Raw genomic sequence first — 21,200 nt, forward strand, 5'->3', positions numbered from 1 at the left:
TTCACATACAGCTGTCAACATTTCTTTGCTAGATCTTTGACTCACTGCTGCCCCAAATGTTTACCGCAAGCAAGATGTTTATGGCTGCCATTAACAGTGTAGTGTTGTGCTTCATGTTTGCGACAATGAAGGGTAGTCGTATTGGTCTGTGAGTTGTCACTCCAAACAAAACGACAAGTAATTGCAAGCTTGGTTGATTTGTTGCTGTGTTCACAACAGCCCAAACAAACCATACTTAGGGGTTAATGTCCCATGTTCCAGAACAACGACCTAGGTGTGGCAAGACACTATTCTAGTTGATCCAGTGGATATAGTAGAGTTCTTAAGTGAGACTCTCTACCTCCACCTCTGCTGATCTTGAATCGGACAATGGCAACAGGAAGTAGCCTATAAAACATGTACCTAGGGGTGTGAAAAGCATCCATTATTTGTATTTGTATTTGAATAAATATAAATTAAATTACACTTCTAATGTAGGATATGTAAGTGTAAAAAGAAGTATAGTTAGTATATAGTATAGTTTAGTTAGACATTATAACAATTATGGTTTGGCTGTGGCTCAGTAGAGTAGAGCGGTTAGTGGTTCGATCCACGGAATGTGCCACATGCCGAAGTGTCCTTGAGCAAGACACTGAACCTCTTTAACTGTAAAGCGCTTTGAGTACCAATAGGTAGAAAAGCGCTATATAAAAGCCAGATTATTTACCATTACCAATAGACATTCATTTGAATTACCGAGCCCATACATGTACCCATAAGCTTTCATTTTCATTTATGTTGTGTACAACTACTTCTGTAGCTTTGTCCCTGCACATATTCGTCTGAAAAGATGTACAGCATCTTGTGTACCTCAAAAAAATTTTTATCTACATTGTCTTACATTAGTAACTACTTAGCCAACGTCACCCTGTTGGTTTGACCTTTCAGATTTGATTTTCCTGTGGCTGCTAAAGGACTCAGTGGACCAGCATCAGGACCAAAACATACATCTAACTCCACTGACACAGACACAGAACCAGCAATAAGAAGCGGCAGCAAGCAAGTAAATTGAATTCCTGTAGTCGTACTCATCTGTAAACACAAACTGTGTATACCACCCTGATATAGAACTGTAGATATTTTAGTTTTTTTGTAATTATCTTTCACCGTAATCTCTCTCACACACACAGTACAACACATAAGTTATCCATTCACGGCGTACATATAGCACTACTTCTCAATACCTCTAAGTCACATATCTGAAGAGAAAACAAACATTAATTTCCACATGCTTTCCCCTTCTATAATCACACAATATGCACCAATGAGGCATAACATTAAACCACCTGCCAAATATAAGTCTCCCTATTGCCTCCAAAACATTTCGGACCCGTCAGAGAATAGTCATGGGTCCTTTTGGGTCCTATGGGCAGAAAGGAGGAGCCTTTGTGGTTCATCTCACAGATACTTGATCAGTTTAGGATCTAGTGAATTTGGAGGCCAGGTCAACACCTTATGCTGTTCTTCATGTTTTTTGTTTCTTTAGTTGTTCCTAAAGCATTTGCGTATGTGTCTGTGTCAGCCTGCATCCTGCTGGGATGACTGCTGCCATCAAGCAGTGTCATTGCTATAGGGTGGGGGAGCCTGGCCTGGTCTAGGTGGGTGCTACATGTCTAAGTAAGATCCACTTACTTCTCCTGTCAGTGGTTTTGATGTTGTGGCTGATTGGTGATGGGTGTCTCTCTCTCTATGCATACACATATTCATTTTTATCTATTCCCACATACACGATCAGTCAAGCTACCTTCTCTCAGCCAGAACCGTCCACGTTCTTTAAACTCACCGTCATTCTGTCACTCCGCTGGGAGCCTGTCCATTGCACGATCTGTGTAATGGTGTTTAAACCATAGCCCCTTTTGCTATCATAATTACCTTCATTACTATGTCCGCCTCTGGCAGCAAAATTTTACTGCCACCCCCTGAGAGTGATAACAAAGTAGCCAGTGCCGGCAACTTAACAGCAGTGCTTCAGTCTGCAGATCCTTCCAATCTAGAGATTTGTCTGTGCATGTCAATGTTGTTGCAATTGCCATTTACAGAGAAAGGATAGGAGATGCACGCATATTTTGCAGTATGGAAAAAATATTTTATTGCTTTTCTATGAACCATTCAACCTCTACCAGTTTTTCCGCTCTCACTCCACAAACCCTCCAGGTGCAATGAGATAGCCATGAATGCCTGGTGCTTAGATTGAATAATTGCCACATTTGTAATAATTTCAATAAAAGTGTATGGTCCTATCCCAGCAGTCATTTTTTTCACATATGCAGTGCTTTCATCAAGGCTCATTCAAATTGGTCTACAACATGCATCCCAGAGAGCAAATGAAGTTGGTTCCTAAAAAAGTCATACTTCTGCTCCTGCTGCAAATGAAATGGCTCATCACCTAGACCCCATGTTCGTGGATCATTTAATAAGTGGACTGTCTCAGGGCTTCTCAGTAGCTGTCAGTACAGACCTACAACAATCTTACATCTGTAAAAGCATTAAAGAACCAGATTTGGTATCTGACCCCTCGAAAAAGTAAAGGTTATCTCACAGGTCAGTTTTCGTCACCTCCCGTTACTTCAGTCCAGTATAGTTGGCATTGTCACTCATGAATACCAGAACAGGTTGATTTGATTTTAGATTTATCTCCAATCAGGACTCAGACACACGAACAGTGTGATCATTATCAGACCATTTTCACTCTGCTTTTAACTATGCTTTGGATGGTAATGCTACTAAGTGCATAAAACTAACTGGTCTGGGTTCACGGTTGTCAAAAGCCAACATCACAGACACTTTCAAAATCATGACTATTCACCCATCTCAGTAGCTTCTTTGTTTTGACATCAAATGGGATTCCAAATTATATTTTGCAGTTGGGCTAACTTTTTTTTGTACAGTGTGTAGTGTTCTTTCTTCTACTTTTTCACTGTGTGGTACTGTGGACTAGATGTGCAGCGAGGGGGCCCATTCTTTACACGCGGCATCAACTGTTAGTACTCTAGAGCACAGCAGCACTTCATGGCGGGAGACCTAATGTTTCCTGTGAGTTGAGGAAGAGGAAGAGATAGAGAAAGAAATCCTCACCAAGAGGAGACGCTACAAACTTGTTTTGTACTCAGTCATCACCAAAAATGTAAAATCTTTTCCTAAGAAGATGGACGAGCCAACAGCGCTCACCTGAAATCTGAGGGAGTACCATGAGTGTAGCATCCTTTTATTCACAGAGCCTTGGCTAGTGGTACTAACTCTGGACTTCAATGCTGTACTTGACAGTTTTCAGCTGGTGAGGGGGCGTTTTAAGAGGTAAGGTGGAGAACTGGCAGTTTTTGTTAAGGATGTTGTAATCCTGGGCACATCACTATCAAGGAGCTATTTCGTATGGACATAAAACTGTTAGATGACACAGCCTGTGATGTCTTGCACACAGTTACAAGCATGAGAGACAAGACTGGACTTATTTTTTGCTAACACCAAAGAGGCTTATGTCTCACCAGCCCTCCCCCTCTGGAAAGATCTAATCAAATACGAATGTAACTCCTGCCCGAGTACAAACAGGCAACCAGCCACCATACGCACAGTCAAGAAATGGTCCGATGAGTTTGAAGAAACTCCCAGGGACTGTTTTGAGTTAGCTGTGTGGGAGGTGTTTACAGAACATTGTTAAGGACATCAGCTGCCTGGCATGCTGTGGAACAGACTATGTTCATTTTTGTGTGGAAAATACTGCACCCACCAGAGCGGTACTGTGTTTCTACAACAACTGTGGATTATTTAGGACATTGAGGCTCTCCTTACAGAAAAAAGAGGGCCTGAACATCTTTTTCAACCGTGAGTATATTTTCCTTAGCCTGGAGGCTGGAGAACGTATCTTTCAAACATCCTGTGGTACATGAGCCTAAGATCTCACAACCCGAGGATCTGAACAGCTACAGACCAATGGCACTGACGTCTCACCTGATGAAGACACTGGAGAGGCTGATCCTTGCCCATCTACCTCCTATAAAGAGTTCTCTCTAAACCTGTAGAAGACTGTTGCTCCATGGGAATCACACTCTTTGATTTCTCAAGTGCTTTCAACACCAGGCAGAATGTCATACCGAGTTACAAGCTGGTACACACAGGAGTAGACAACCACCTTATACCATGGATATTGGACAATCACAGTTGGGAAGACTGGAGAACACAGAGGACTCATCTGAGACTTTGTAGTCTGGTGGCAGGAACACTGCCTTCAGCTGAATGTGGGTAAAACCAGACTCTAGCTTTCAGTCAGCACTTCACTCATTCAGCGATATGGGAGCTGTCTCAACAGTGCACCTTCACACAGAGCTGCACACTTGACTTGTCAATCTAAGCCTCCTGTACACAGTAGGCCCCACCCCTATCACTGCTGAGCCAATCACGAGGCTGCGTATTACAGCTGACTCTGTCAGGTTCCCTCGCAATTGGCCTATTTAGTGCCCAGGTGAAATCCCAGATGCAACATTAGCAGAAGCTAACAGTGCAGCTCGCTCCCATCAGCCAACTACTGAGGCCAAAATTACTTAGTGATTGGTGATGATGTACTGTCCTTTCTACATTTAACTATGTTTTAAAGTTATAAATTGAATCTTGAATTATTTATTATCTGTCATCGTACAGTTGCACATGTTTGAAATACAATTATTTGAATAGGCTAATATTGAATGCAAAAATGATAATAATAATGTATATTTATAAATAGCACTATACCAAGTTCAATATAGAACACATATAGTAGGTAGGGGATCCCTACTTAATCTCTTCATCAGTTTGGAGGTCCTCGGCCTGAAAAACGTTGAAGATCCCTGATCTAGAGAATGAATATTAGTAACTGAGTAATTGAGATGGTGGACTCTCAAAAGTACCTGAACTGAACTGACCAGACTGATATGCTTTATAAGGAAGGCAAACTTTATCACTACACTATTAGGACACTTTAGTCCTTCGGACGAGCTTCTCCGGACACTTTATGACTGACTATGTCGTGGTCTACCGGAGAGGTAGCATCTTGGTAGCAGACAAGAAGAGACTGAACAGACTGGTGAAGAAAGCCAGTTGTTTCCTCCCTCAAGGTTGTCAATTTGGATAGAAATCAGTCCCACGCCCTTCACGGCACTATAACACTATAATAATATATAATATATATAATACTCTCTGACTGAGGCTTTAAGCCTGCTCCCAGTCAACCACACTGGACAATCAACAAAACAATGTCTTTAATATCTGACCAATAACCTGTCTTTAAATGTCTGTTATTTTCTTGTTAACTGCTCTCACTGTGAGCTCATGCTAACTTTGTGCCTTCATTTCTTACTTATTGGAGCTTGCTTTCTCCAATCCATGTCTACTCAACACTGTATCAATAGATGGAGGTTGTTGCTCAGATTTGAGATTTTTGTCTCACTGACTTAAGAGTGTCTTTTTTCTTTCTTTTTTTTTTTTCGATGATGTTGTATTTTCCTCCCACAGATACAGTGCCAACAATCAGTTTTGGTTGATTTCATCAGGAAAAATTGTTTGCCCAACAAATCCTGGATTCCTTTGACACCTCTCTTTTTTAACACACCACAATCTCCTCATGTCTAAATATTGGTTCATTCAACACCTCAAACTAGCAGCTTAAACTGAAACCATGGAGCTTAAACTCTCATCAGTTTTCAGGTCACTTCTTCACGAGAGGAGCCCCTACTTCTGAGGTTAACCAGGGAGTTTCTTAATCTCTGCAACAATTGAGGTCCTCGTTTTCTACTGCTTACTCCTCCTAGAGCGGTCCTGATTCTGTAATCATCGTCAATGGTTATAGCTCCCTTAGGCTTTAGGGTCCTTGATAAATATATAAGATATGGCTTGTACTTGTGTCTTACTTCCATCTAGCTCTTGCATTCCAGCATGAGAATGTCATCCTGCTGAAAAAACAGGACGAGGTTCTGGTGATAATTGGTGGTTTTGGTGGTAATGTCCTTGTTTGGGCCTGTTTTGTTGCATTTACTTTGCCTTACTTTTATAATTTTACCATGATAAAAAAAAAAAAAAAAAATGTACAAAGTATGTTCATGTTCACAGCGTTAATTCTACCTGTACAACTAGACAGTTCTGTCATCACCTCTCACACCAAATCTTTCATGATTTATTATTTATCTCTTAGGATAAAATAATCTATCTATCTATCTATCTATCTATCTATCTATCTATCTATCTATCTATCTATCTATCTATCTATCTATCTATCTATCTATCTATCTATCTATCTATCTATCTATCTATCTATCTAAATAAAACAACAGAGGAAGTTCTAAACTTGAAAGGGGCTTTGGAGGCTGACAACTGAGCATGTTTCTATAATGTCTTGAATCTGACTTGGTTAGAAATTCTCATTGATCAACTGGAAAACACCCAAATTAAAGGTCTTGTTCTGTTTTAAGAAAAAAGTTAAAAAAAAAAAAAAAAGTGAGTGCTGCTTAAATGCCTTGCAAGTCTTTTGTCCTTGCCTGATATGAATACACTCCTAGCGGCATTGGGTCCATTTGAAGTCGTATTGAGAAGTGAACAGTCATACTGGTTCAGTGCCTAGATAATTGACTTGTAAACACAAAAGGTGACAGCAGTCTGTGCAAACTGTAGGCTTTACTCGCTATAAAGCCACTGCTGGTGTCACACTATGAATCACCACTTCCATTTTACCTGTTCTGCTCAGCACTGCATCCCCCATCCTTTGTAATCAACCCTCCTCGTACCATTCACACTCCAGTCCGGGAAGCAGGGGATAAGAAAATATGATTGGCTGTTTCCCCCCAGCCTGACCAGTAGAGAGACTTGGGGGGCCAGTCAATATTGTGTAAAAGCTTCATTTAGCACTGACGTGCCTGCGAGACACGGCCTCCGGATTGGATTGGTGGAGATGGTGGGGTGTGGGGAGGTCCTGAGATGCTTGCCTCTGACAGAGATGGATGGTCTGAGCCTGCACAGCCAGCAAGGGCAAAGGGACACCCACCCTTGTTGGCCTCCTCTATCCGCCCGCCCAGAACCAGCACTTTCACTCACGGGATCCTGAGCAGAGGTGAAAATGAAATTACTGCAGAGGGGAGAGCTGGGTGAGAAGGAAGAGGAGAAGAAGGGGGAGGAGGGATGGGCGTGAAAAGAGCTTGGGCATTTTGCTGATGAAGTTGTGTCTCGTTTTCTGACACCGCGTGTTTTGTCACCACATTGAAGCAGCTGAATAATTCATCAGGGGAGGTCCAACATAGCAAGACTCGAGCTGTCCATGACACGCGCATCTCTCCCAGTGGCTGATGGGAGACCATCACCACTCTCTTTCTTTCATCTTTAACCGTGCAGTACATGAGGGTGTACTGGGATGATACAGCATCTAGAATTATACAGCTCATTCCGGTTGCATGTAACACTATTAATTACTTTTTGTGATTTGTTTTTTTGGAGAGCTAACATAATTTAATCATCTATTAGTGTCTTTGAAATGCAGATATATTACCCCCATGAACTGCCCATATTTCCTCACCTGTTAAGTGTCCTCCTTGAGCAGAATCTACTTTTCTGAGACAAGTGTCCTGAAAGCTTTTCTGTTCCAGTCCCGCAGTACGTAGGTTGACAGTGGCCAATAATCATCACCTCCCACTAAAGTTGTGGCACATCTCAAAGTCCCTGTAAAAAAACAACACTGAAGGACACAAACAACAGTTTGGTACATATTATCACAGCACTCGACTAGTGTTATTAGAGAGATTTTGCAAAGAAATCTCAAAGACAGACTGCCAAGACACTCCTCCTCCTCCTCCTCTCTTCAGTGTGACCGTCTTATTGTCTTTAACGGAACAATTGGTTCTTTAAAACACATGACATACATCATGTGGGACATTCCAGGACACATACAGTCAGTGCTCTATGGCTTGAAAAAAAAACACTGCCACATTAATGAAGACATTTTGATGTAATGAATTATGAATAACAATTTGCTTTTGTTTCATCATTATTTGAACTTGGTGAGTAGATTTTAATAGCTTTTTGTCTACTTCTTCAGAGCAGTGTAAAATATAGCTAGATAGCTTGGTTACCATAATATAGCAAAATTCATCTGAAAATAAAAGACTGACATTAGCTAAGACAAAGCTAAAAACAATGTGCCTTTTGGATGCTGTTTTGAAGTGATTTAATGAAAGATGTACCTAGGCCTACAAGTCAATGCTCGACAGATCAACGAAAAGGTTATTTTTAATTCAGTTTTGTAAATAAAATAAAAATTAGAAGTTAAGCCACTACCACTACTTTGCTAAACTACTTAACATTTAGCAAAAATCGTATCCTTTTCCCCCGTTCCCTATCTTTCCTTATAGTTGTTGGTTTAGATACTTCCACAGTTATATAGTTTAGAATTGCCATTACACCATTTTCAATCACTAGCAATATATATATATATATATATATATATATATATATATATATATATATATATATACATATATATATATGTACAGTATTCCTTTAAGTAGGACTAGTAAAGTTCCAGAATGCTTCCATTTAGCTACTGCCTTATTTACCCTGAGGTTACAGACTGGAAGCAAAACGTCAGTTCATCAAATTATACACAAGGTTTGTGTCTTTGGCTTTTGCAAAGGAGCGGTGACTGATCTGCTCAGTGATGTCAAAAAAAAACAAAAAACATTTGCATTTGTAGAGCAGGTATATCAAGCTAAAGAAGTATCAAAAACACTGTTCGCTCCAAACTCATCCCTTCTATGTTCTTGAGCTGCCCTTTGAACTGTTTCCCCATCTGTGTCGGAAATAAACAGAATAAAGGTAATGTCACCCTGAGACCTAGCTTTATTAAAAAAAATAATGGAAATCATCCTGAGATGCAGAGAACAAGCTGTGACCCCTCTGGATCCTGACTCATCATCTGAGAAATGCTGTTCTGTGGATACCTTAATTAGCTGCTCGCCTTTAGAAAATATGAAGATGTCTCTCCGCGCAGGTTGCCTGGTGGTCTTCCATATGCAGCCATAATTTAGTTGAAGATTGCAAGTAAAGTACGAAGACAAAAGCAGTGAAGTCATTTCACCTTTGAGAGAGTATAATTTAAGCAAGCTGACATATCTGCCATCTCAATTAGGCTGAAACAGAGCGCATATTTTCCAATGAGCGCAACACAATAAATCTGACCATGTCAGGCATTTAACGGCTTTAAAAAAGAAAGTTAAGGTTTAGACTGGAAAGTATGGGCATTTATATCAGCCTCACTTAATTTGGAAATGAGCACACCCATAAAATTGTGAGTAATGGGAGATATGATTTTCCTCACTATTAGACATTTCATATTGCACGGCCTGTTAAATCCAATGGCTTGTGGAGGAGTAAATGTACTGTACTCCACCATGTGTCATCCATCTCCTCCAGGCTCTGCAAGTTTGTATGCCAGCTGTCCACAAATCTTCCCATATCACACTCCATCATTTGTCATCTCTCCCCAGTAAAAGGAAGTTTAATGGCACCATGTGGCCCACAGAGTTAGCAGAGAGCATGTTGTATGAAGTGTTGCTGCCCACAACAGGTCACCTACCGGAGGCATCTCATTTCCCAGGGATGAGTGTCTGAGCGGCTCCCTGTCATTGTGGACTATTTCATAGAGGCCACACAGTGTGACCTCACGGTGGAAAGCCAGGGCATTTGATGAAGTCTGCAGGAGGACGGGAATCTTGCCCCTCCCCCACCATCAACGCCTCTGCTACAGCCTCTACCGCATACATTCTTCTCCCCGAGTCAAGTGACGTCGGCTGCAGGGCACATAAACGATCAAAGACACGGCGGGGTGGCCCGGAGCTACCGGGGTCTTCCTACTGCAGGCTCGGTGATGGAAAGCAGGGCCAACAGGTGGGCACCAGACAAAGCAGGAATAAAAGGAGCTTTGTCTGAGAAGCAAGATGGAGGCACGCAAAGGGGATGGAGGTAAGACAGAAAGGGGGAGGGAGGGGAAAGCAGCAACTCTTAAAGGTAAAGATGCTTTTACAGAGAGAGGTACTCAAGCTGACAAGCATGCATTTGGTTAACAGTTAACAGATGTACAAGAGACATATAGTTAAACCAGGCCATAACACACAAGAAACAAAAATCAGTCTCACATGAAAAGTTAAATAAATATAAAAATAAGAATTTTAGTGGCTAGTATATAAAAATAAATCTATTCATCACGTCACAGTCAACATCTGATCAACATTCTGGGAGTTGACTAGAAACCAGAAAGCTGTGCATGGACAGTATGTTAGAATGATTCATGTCATCAGTATTACACATATCCTATATATATACATACTTTCTTTGCTTTCATTTCTCAGAGTTTCTTTCTCTCTCTCTCTCCTGCATCGAGTTCCATAATCAATGCCTCTGCTAACACGCAGCCCAGACGGCAGACACCCTGGACACCCATGCCACTCTGCCCTGAATCCAGCTCACCACCCTCAGATTCCGCATACGCAACTTTGACCTCATAAAAAACTTACAGGGACAGTTTTCTTATTTTGTTTTAACATGCCCACAACAGGCTGCACATCTTACTCTTTTTAAGTTGCACATAATTCTTTGTAATTCTCTGTAGCTTTTAAGGCCAAAGGAATACCTATGGTGTTCTGTGGACAAACTGGTCTTTGGCCAACCACCAGATGCTTCGGCCTCCTGGCCTGTCAAGGTACATCACCCTGCATTCCAGGATGTGGAAAGCATGTTTGGACATCACTGTCTTTGCCAGCGATACATCCTGAATGATCTGTTCTCTGCCACCTATGTGTTCATCCACCATGATGCCCACTGTTACCCACTTCGACTTCTTTATGACGGGCTTCTTTGCATCCTGGAGGCAGGACCCAAGACCTTCATTCACATCAGAATAAGTGATGGGGAAGAAGAAGAAGAGTGTGGATCATAAATAGGAAGAAGGAAGTGTCTTGGATGTTGGAAATTCAAAGTAAAGCCTGTAAAGCCTGCCTCATCACATTGCTTTCGACTTCCACACATTAACAAAGTTTTAGATTTTGTTGTTTCACTTCCACACTTTAACACTTTTTTTATGTGCAAATTAACCACAACACAACACCTAAACATGGAGATGTGTTTGCATCTGATGTTTGCATGACTTAATACTGGCTCGTCACGATATCTGCTCATATTTCACAATAACTGGATTATGAAAACTTTAGGCCTACACATCAATAATTGAAAATGGTATTATGATTTTTAGCCACTGTCCAAATAAAGTTGTTATTTTGCATAATATTCGGGCATGGGATATGGGGGACATACTGCAGTCAAAGCCCGATTGAATAAATTGACATGACAAATGGTTAGAAATACTAAACACGTATTCAGATTTGGGCCAACAATGATTTTCTTTGGTGTTTGTTTTTCTTTCTGCGTGAATTTACATGAACCGAGATGGAGCAAGTAGAACTGTGTGAGATTTTCTTGCACACGGCGCATTAGAACACTTCAGCAGTATATGATTCGGGCCAATAAAATCACAGCGTGGATTTCTCATGGGAATAGTGTGGTATTGTGCGGTGTCGCTTCCTCTGCTTAGCGTTGGAAATGAGAGTTGGCTTTATTTGTTCTGAGGGGAAAAGGTCAGCTTTCCACGTGATTAATGGCTTACATCACAGTAATCAATAAATGCAAATTCAAGTGTAAAACTCCTGCAGGATGTCAGATTGTACTCCGCAAGCCGTGGTAGTACGCTCACCAACAGACTGATCCTGGACACAGCGCCACTCCTAATACATCCATCTTTATTTAAATCAGAGCTAGAACTGCTGGTGGGTGGAGGAAGGTGGAGAGCAGCAATGAGAGCCTGCTGTACTAGAAATGTGGACTCACAGTTGCTGGGCGCATATATATATATATATATATATATATATATATATATATATATATATGTATATTCAGTATTTAGAAAAACAAATAGTGTAATTTCAGGGCAGATTGGGTTGGACAATTTTGTTGCAAATAATTATTTTGCTGGAAGTCGGGGACATCTTTAAAATCTGCAAATTGGTTTGACCGTGGGCCAGCTGGACAAATATGGACCGATGCGGCCCGTAGAAGTGACACATGCACAAACTGCCATTGTGTCACATTATGGAACATTTAGGGTAAAGCTACTTTGTTTGTTTGTGATAATTCTCACTTTTAGCTTGAGTTGGATGCTGAGAGGGAATTGTCATGGTATTATCCAGGTGAGAAAGGAGAAACTGATGATAAATGGGCATCAATTACTACAGGGTGCTTGTAGCAGCAATCTTTATAAGCAGCAACAAGGGTCTCTGCTCCTTTTTTGCCAAAGCTTCAGAGAACGCCCCAAATGTGTGAATATTTACATAGGCAGCAATTTAAAAATACAGATTAAAATATATGTATGGATATATAGGAAAAGCTGCTTCAGGAGGAAACTTTGATGTTATCTGCAGGTAACAAATGGATCACATGGCTATTGTTAGGGCACGCGCTGTCAAGACTGCGGTGGCTGATGGATGGAGAGTCAGGTCTGTGTGACACCAGCCCTGCTGGGGACTCTGAGTTCAGGGCATCTGCCGGGGCGAAAAGGACGGCTGGCACACAGCATTCTCCTCCCTCAAGCTCTCTGGAGGAGAGCGCCAGAGCCAGACCGTGGCTCATGATGAATGCGAGCCATGACTGAGAGGCGAAGTCAAACAGCATCTGCCCCCGAGCTGCACTCTTCTTTCACTATCACAACAATACACTCGCCTCCCCTCACTGTGGTCCTACAGGGAGTACAGTGAAGAGCATTGTGCTGAATGCTACTGTCCAAAGGTATGGACAGCCAGTGGAAACACCGGGGAGTCTTCCCTTGTCAGCTTCTCTTTTAGAAAATAAATATACTTTAACATATTGAACCCAATGAATTTTTTCAGTCACTAAATTTAAAAGCATCATCCACAGGCGTACACATTGTAGAAATTCTGCTTGTCTTAGACAGGATTTCTATGTTATCATTCATGACATTCTGACCACTGACAGGAGCAATAAATAACATTGACCATCTTGTGACACTTCAGTGTTCTGCTGGGAAACTTGGACATTCAGGGGGATGTTGCCTAGACGTGTAGCACCCACCTAGACCAGACTAGTCGCACCCACCCCATACAAATAACACTTCTTGATGGCAGCAGCCACCCCCAGCAAGATGCAGCCAGACAGACACAAAAATGGCTTAAGAACAATTCTTAAGAACAACTATGTGAAATATTAAGTACAGCACAAGGTGTTCTCCTGGCCTCCAAATTCATGACATCCGAAGCTGATCAAGTATCTGTGGGATGATCTACAGAGGCCCCTCCCCTCAACCCATAGGACCCAAGGATCCCCACTAACAACATTCTGCTACCAGACATAGGACACCCTCAGGAGACCCATGTCCACTCTCTGATGAGTCACAACTGTTTTGGCAGCACAAGGGAGACATACACAATATTAGGAAGGTGGTTACAATGTTATGACCGATCTGTGTATGTACATGTATATTGAGTATGACATAAAAGGTGTCACAAAGGCAAGTAGGGGAGACCTAAAGCAACACATGGTTATGTTACAGAGAGAGCGCTAACAAATCTGTTAGTTGATGAGAAAAACAGGATTACTGCTACAAAGTACACAGAGATTCATGTAACGTTTTTAGGACAATTAGTGGCATTGTAATGTAATGTTTCTATACAGTACATATTCTAGGACACTATAAATGTCACTTGAAGTAAAATGTTTCTTGTCAGTTCAGTGATTTAGCTTTTCCAAATGTGATTTAATACATGTTGAGCTTTGAAACTACAGTTTCCAAAACGGTTCAAATGATGCATGTACTCTGTGGTGTATGTGCATAATAAAAAGTCTTACTGCATTAGCTACGAGCAGTTCCTATTTTAAATGCTGTCATAAATCTGCAACAACAATGTCCACGATGACATGACTTGATATGTGTTCCTTTTATTCAGGGAGACTCAGACGTTAACCTTCAGTCGACCGCCGTATTTCTAGACATTCTAGGCAGCATTGAGAAGCAGTTGTAGGCACCAATAACAGAAATACAAAGACTTAGAAATTTGAGAATAAGACAGGGGAAAATCACCTGGCATAATTTGTCTAATAAGTCTAATAGTTGTAATTATTTATTTATTTTTTGATGGCTATCATTAAACATGCTCTCCACATGATAGTTCCATAAGGTGGCAATCATAGACTGTATATAAATATGGACACTGCGGCACTTCCTAGCCAAACTGCGCTAGTTTCCCGGGGATATGGGTACCGCCATTTTGCAAGGTTGGAGCCACAGCCTTTGTGGTACAGTCCAAGAGTGGAGCCATGCAGAGCTGCAATATCAATGACCCGCCCACATTTCCTCCAGACACACTTCCGTTTTCATTTAATTAATACTACGATCTGCTCTGCTTCCACCAGTCACAATGAAATGTTGTACAGTGTAGTTATTTTTTCATTCTAACTCTCACGGTCATATCTGACCACTAAACGGAGTAGTTGGCATGGCAACTTGTAGTCATCATGATGTCATATGGACATCAGAAAAATGGACACTTGAGTATGCATCAATATTACATTATTTGATGTGTATTTCTGTGTTTTAGTTTGGCTTCACTAGTTGCTAATTTCTACTTTGACATGTTTACTGCCTATGTTAAGTGTCAAACATTATACATACTTGTTAAACCTTAGCATGCCTGAGTTATCATTGTGAGCCAGTCAAAATGCTGCTTTTAGCATGCACAGCTAATTTTAGCATGTGCAGCTAATGCTGCAAGCATGGCTGTGGAAATGATGGATGCTGGCAGACAAATGAGTTATCTGCTTGAAAGCACTGGCAGCCGGTTCAGTTCAATGTCTGAGCGTAGACAGTGCCTTCTCACTCTAAAGAAGCAGCAGTTTTACCAAAAACTGGGTAAAGTTTCTGGTGTGTGCGTGTCTTTTAAACTCATGACTCTAACAATAAAGGATTCACGTGGGAACAAAATCTTCCAACAAGGTAATGAGTAATAAATGAGATTCCTATTCCTGAACCATTAACATCAGCACAATGAACCCCTCATTTGGAATAAATCCACCCTTTTGGTGAAAGCTTTGTGAAAGAATATGCTTTGTTGGCAACCTCCATTTACTTTTTTTTTTAAAAGAAGTTGTGTAAAGCCCTAATCCTTGGAAAGGATCCACAGTAGGTCAGCTGAAGTGTTCCCTGCTTCTTCCGTAGCTGCTGTTACAGATCCCTTGCATGTACTATGTTTTCCCTGAGCAACAGCTGTGTGTGGGAGTATACAGCATCCTATCTGCATTGTTTAGCTTATCCTCCAAAACTCCAGACTCTACGGTGTTGTCTCCTTAGCAACAATGCAAACTGCACAACAAAATCTATTGAACTTCTTCCCATGTGAGACAGATGGGGGGTTGTTGGTGGTGTCCAAAGTGCATGAAACACAAAATCAATATTCTACTTGGCAGAGAACTTTAGACGCTATTTTGTTTGCCCGCTGGCTGATTGGTCACAGGGTCAACTCTTTGAGCATCTATCATGGGCATCCGCGCTTAGCCTTGAGCCAAGTCATGCCCAAGACAAGCTCCAACTGAGAGGGTTGGCCCGGGGGGAATGGGGGCTTGGGGCGTACATGTGGAAGGCAAATGAGCTCGCCACGGAGATGAGTCGCCTATCCCTCAATTGGGTGGGAGGAAGAACTGTTTAAATGTTGCGTTTAAGGAGTGCTTCATTTCTTTATCCTCCCTCCTCTGGCTTCCTCTCTGAGCTCTAATTGCCTGATTCTAAACATACACCCTTTGTTGTGCACTGATAAAACTACTTCTCTTCATGCAAATTGGTGCTCTCAAAACCATCCTATTAATAGCAGCATTCTTTAATGACCATACTGTACGTGTTGTCTCTCCACAGTCAATTCCTGGACATAATGAATTGTTATAATTCATTAGTGGAGGGGAGCGTAAAAATGTAGGAAGGATAATTTTATTAACACACTGAACATTATGCTGAATAATTAGTCCAATTGATTTCATTTTGTGTTGTTAATTGCTTGCTTCTCATATGAACACAGCGACAGTCAGAAAGGCAACAGAGTGGCATGTTACTAGTGTATTGTGCATCTCATGACTCTACTTTTGAGGCATGTGAGATATTTTCTTAAAAAAGGCATGGTGTTGCATTCCAGTGTCAGAAGTGAGTAGTCTGAGAGCTAATCATTTAGAGATTGTGTGGAGATTGCTCTGAAGCTAATTTCTTTCTTTGCAGCTGGTGATTAATGTCTGGTCTGTGAGGTCACTGGAGATAAGGCCCCAGCCGCCTCCTTTAGCTCCCGCTGAAGATAATGCAGAGCAGACTTTATCAAGGGCACAAAGACAAGGGGAGCCCAGAATACTGGGGGGACTCTCCATGCATACGGCCTTAACAAGATATCATCCCCCATCAAGCAGGGCAATCAATTACTTCATTCCTGCAGGCGTACTCATAGCTGGAGAAAGAAGACAGGAGCATGATGTGTCATAGGAAATCTTTGAGATTTTTGTCACACCAGTTAAGTTCTTTTTCTTTGTGGGGGAGACAAACATTTTCCAAGCGAAATATCTTCAAATTGTATTGGGAACTCCTGTCCTTTTGGCTTATGGTATGGCCATCATGGTTAATGATGATATTAGTATTAAAATCAGAAACTTTCATGAGTTTTAGGAAAAAGAGATGCTTTTAATTATTGTAAAGGCTGGTTCTGACTAGAATTTTCAGTGGGACATCTTTCTTTAAAGTGTGATACACCCAAAGATACACTAGCCCACTCTAAATCTGCCTAATGTGAAGACCTCTGATGGCATCAACTCTTTTTTATTTTGGCACAAAAGCCACTAAAAAACAACATAACACAAAGACACACATTTGATTTACGGCTCATTGAAAGGAGTCGATCTTGAGCGGTTCAAAGGCTGGCTCATTTTGATATTTAATTATGTTTAAGATTATTATTATTATATAGGAATGACATCTTAGACAACTTAGACTTCCCGCCAGTCTGAAATATTGACTAGATAGATACTGTATTCATCCCATGGAAATTTGGTAAAGACCTTTGCACTGACTGGGAAATTAGCCCAGGAAAACTACTTGGAAGGCAGCTATGCTCATCACTATACCAACACAATCATCACGAAAGTGAATCCAGATGGTTGAGGCTCATTTTGTCTTTTTGAGTCACCAATATGGATGGATATCATTAAGGTTTTATCCGATACCGGTGACAAACTGGTACTTTTGAAACTGTGCTGGTGCTTAAAAGGTGCTCGAACTGGTGCTTAGTGAATGGAAAACATACACGTTGTCCAAAAACCTTTAAGGCATTATGTGATGTGCAAGTCGAACAGAACATTAATTTAAATTATATAAATACAACTAAGACTAAGAAATAAATGAACCAATATAAAACAAACTCACATTCATATTTTTATCATAATAAAAACAGTGGGGTCCGGCAGGCTATTGAAGATTTTTCTGAGATTTTAAAAGAATTCTATGCATCAGATGTTTAATCAAATTTTAGGTGTTACCTCCCTTGGGTCAATGGTTCCAGGTTGCAGGTTGCAGGTGAAAAACTGATGTGACATCACATATAGCATCGACTCAGCAATAGAGCTAAGGGGTTGCTACTTAAAAATTCAGTGGCGCCGACATGAAGCAATGACATCTGCGTTGCTTTTTGGTCTGGTTAATACCGCCAGCACCAGTCGCATGATGCCCCATCCCTAGTTACCAGCCACTCACTCTAAAGGAGCCGTGTCTTTGCCGTTCTGCGTACTCTGCTGAAGGCAGTTTTGGACCACTCAGATGATTTCATGTAATATTTGCACATCAAATAAGTGGCGCATGTGCACTCTACTGCACTCCTCCCCTTGTGCCAGGTTGTGTGTATAAAAAGAAAAGAAAAGAGAACGGCTCACAACTGACTGCGACTCTCTTCCCATTGTTCCTTTTAAAGAGCCCGTCATTAGAATCCGGTTCACTCGTGAACGTCACAACGACACTGATCTGCAAAGATCTCCATTAGAAACAGAAAGGCAGCAGCTGCCAATGTTTGAATAGGAAAAAGCACAAAAACTAACTGCTTGAGGAGGCTAATCACTTTCGAGTGTAGCTATTCTCATCAGAGGGTAAAAAAAAAAAATCTTGAATAGAACAGATGCAGTTAGACAATACCATGTACCATGATTTCCCATCAAGCTTCTTAGGTCATGTTTTGTTCTGTTTTATTACTTGCTGTTTTCAGTTTTATTTTGTTTGTTCACCTTCCCAATTTAATTTCAGATGCTTTACCTCTGGTCCTTTCACAGCAGCACAAGCTCTGCTTCCCTTTTTATTCTGTGTTCCCTTCTCTAAATGCCAATTGTCTGTGTATGTTCCAGGCGTCACTTCTCTAGTTATAGAATTGTAGAGTTTATTTTTTTCTCTCTCTCTGCCTGCCTTTGAGATGCTTCGGCTTATCCTCGCAGGGTTTGTTTGCGGATCTTTTGAACTTTATTCCCTTTGTCTGGTGTTGTGCATGAGTCCGCTGTCAGCAGGTACTGGTTGTTACATGAATTGTAAGGCTTTTCAGCCAACTGAAGCCTTACCAAGGAAATTAGCATCGCAAAAACCCCACTCATGTATACCCGATTTGTTTTCCTGTAACAAGTGTAGCGTCTGAACAACACAGTGGTTGCGAGTGAAGTGCCCTCTGCCTAAAATCCTCATCTACCCTCTCTACACAGGCCTTGTAACCAGCCAGCTAGTTACTGACATCTGATGATTAGATGTGAAAAACTAATTTACATGCTGCAATTGCCTAATGCAGGACATGTCGTTGAGCCTCGTAGATTCATTCCCTCAGTAAGAGAAAAATAAGAAAATCCTATGTGGGATTCATGAAACAGCTAAGTTTGTTCTCACCCACCTGAGTATGATGACAGAACAGTTTGAATTTAAATTGAATTTAAATTGAATTCACATGCACCGCTCTTTTAAATTACCATTAGGAAACAGCCCAATAACCGTGGCGCACGCTATCATGTGTATTTTAATATATTTATTACTTTCAAGCGTGCACAGTAGTATCACATGTCAATAGTGCAAGTAATGAGGAAAAATAGGTAAGTCTGAAAATGGATTCCAATGCAACTGTCACAACCACGGGAGGAGATCAGGGTAAAAATGCAGAAATGAATGAGGGCATCATTGTGACTCTGTCGGGGAGGCAGGCTGATACTCCACTCGTGGCTGAATATATCTGGACAGCTGCAGCGTAACCAGCAAGATCTGAAGACAATGGCAGGCATCGATATACTGTACATTTTTACTTCATCTGAAGCTTACTATATGAACATTTTTAAGCTGCATGAATAAAGGATGCAAAAAAATGTGTATTCATAGTTCATTTAACATTTGTTCCCCCGTCTTAATAAAGTAAGTTACCATTTCAGCATCATTAATATTAAACAATACATTCAAGTTTTCTTTTGTGCCTACCGGCTTAAGTGAGGTCGAGGGCTCTTACATTTTGATCTAACCTAAGAACAAACAGGCAATTACTGGTGAAACAAATGCTCTTAAATTGTGAGGTTTTCCACTTAGACAGAGGCTGCTTTAAGCTAAAGCAGACTGTGCTTTGTGGTGGTGAAGGCCAGTGGCAAAAAAAAAAAAAAAAAAAAAGCTGCGACTCTGTAAATCCTTCATGCTTCATGTAATAGTCTCTCAATGATATTAAAAGAAGGGACTTAGTTGTACACAGTTTGCATATGTGTTATGTGTGCAACAAAAGACAGCAATGCAGTGTAAAACATATTTTTTTAAAAGTGGGGAAATTTACATTTTTAGCCACAAAAGCAGTACAATAAACCTGTGACTCGCAAATTTGCTGGCTGGATGCCTCCTTCCTCACCCTAACACACACTGTGTAGTCTAGTCTGACTCAGTCTCACCTGAGTTGTCTTCACTAGAACCTTAAATTTGATCTCTTACTGTAAACAATCCCCAACAAATGCATTCTTCCACGTTTGATAGTGACCATCTGTGTCAGGGAACTGCTGAGCCTCTTTAAACTAATAGTAGTAGGAACTGCCTTTTTCCATCGGGACTATTTGTGTATTATGTCTCTCACCTCACTAATACATGTTTAGCAAACACAAGTCTCACATCATCTGGGGATGTTGTGACTGCAGTGTGTAAATGGTTATTACTAGTGGTCAGCTTTTGTTGGAATACCTTAAAAGAATCTGTCTTTGTAGGAGTGATGAACTACTACTGAATGTATTCATGCAAACCATAAAACATGACCCACCTACTTCCAGTAATAACAGTATTTATATACATATAACATTAATCTGCCTTACTTAAAGAAAAAAATATTTTTTATATGAAACATGGAACAGAATAAACAGTAAAATTGTCCCCTCTTAAAAACCAGACACGCAGTCCTGAATGTTAACTCCTTCACAGTATGTGCATGATTTCAGAACAAATTTCTAAAGTGATAGATAGGCCCTGGCACGCCATGCAAATTAGTTCTGATTGCAGCTGTAAGTTTGCCATAGGGACAACGCTTGTGAGTGGATATGATTAGAATCAAACTAGTCTTTGATATTTTTTTCCACAAACCGGCAGGAATTAAAGTTGCACCATATGAAGCAATTTTAATTACTTTACCCAAACACAGGGGCGGTGGGACTCCCGCATTCTCTTTGAATGGCAGCACAGGATGGAGATTATTTCAAGCCCACAGCACATCAAATTAATGACAATTATGAAGGATCTTGTGGTCAGGGCTTAGACATCACATCAGCGTCTCCAGGCGCTCTGAGTGCCCAGTGTACGTGTGTGAGTTGTGTGCGTATGCGTATGTGTACTTATGGTCTGAATGCACAGTGGATCCCTTCAAGTATCTCCTAATTAGACGCAGCATGCCCTCCCTGCTCTCATGCGGTGTACTGTTTCACTCCACACCCAATTATTTTAATCCTGTGATTGCTCAGAGAACGCCCGGCCCGAGACGCATGCTGCTGGAGAGACGAGTGAGTCTGGAACTGTGGACACGTCAGCTGCGACCGGGGCC

The 21,200-nt window shown here is 41.1% G+C and overlaps 1 long non-coding RNA gene across 1 annotated transcript; it reads right to left on the minus strand.

Moving 5' to 3' along the window:
• Window positions 1-6,504: 6,504 nt before the first annotated feature.
• On the minus strand, window positions 6,505-10,137 carry LOC124999339. The gene is made up of 3 exons (XR_007111185.1): window positions 9,623-10,137; window positions 7,568-7,726; window positions 6,505-7,098 (listed from the first exon to the last, which is right to left on the minus strand). It is a non-coding gene; the product is annotated as an uncharacterized LOC124999339 (long non-coding RNA).
• Between the last annotated feature and the right edge of the window lie 11,063 nt (window positions 10,138-21,200).

This window comes from Mugil cephalus, chromosome 21 (assembly GCF_022458985.1).
Source record: "Mugil cephalus isolate CIBA_MC_2020 chromosome 21, CIBA_Mcephalus_1.1, whole genome shotgun sequence".
NCBI classification, from domain to species: domain Eukaryota; kingdom Metazoa; phylum Chordata; class Actinopteri; order Mugiliformes; family Mugilidae; genus Mugil; species Mugil cephalus.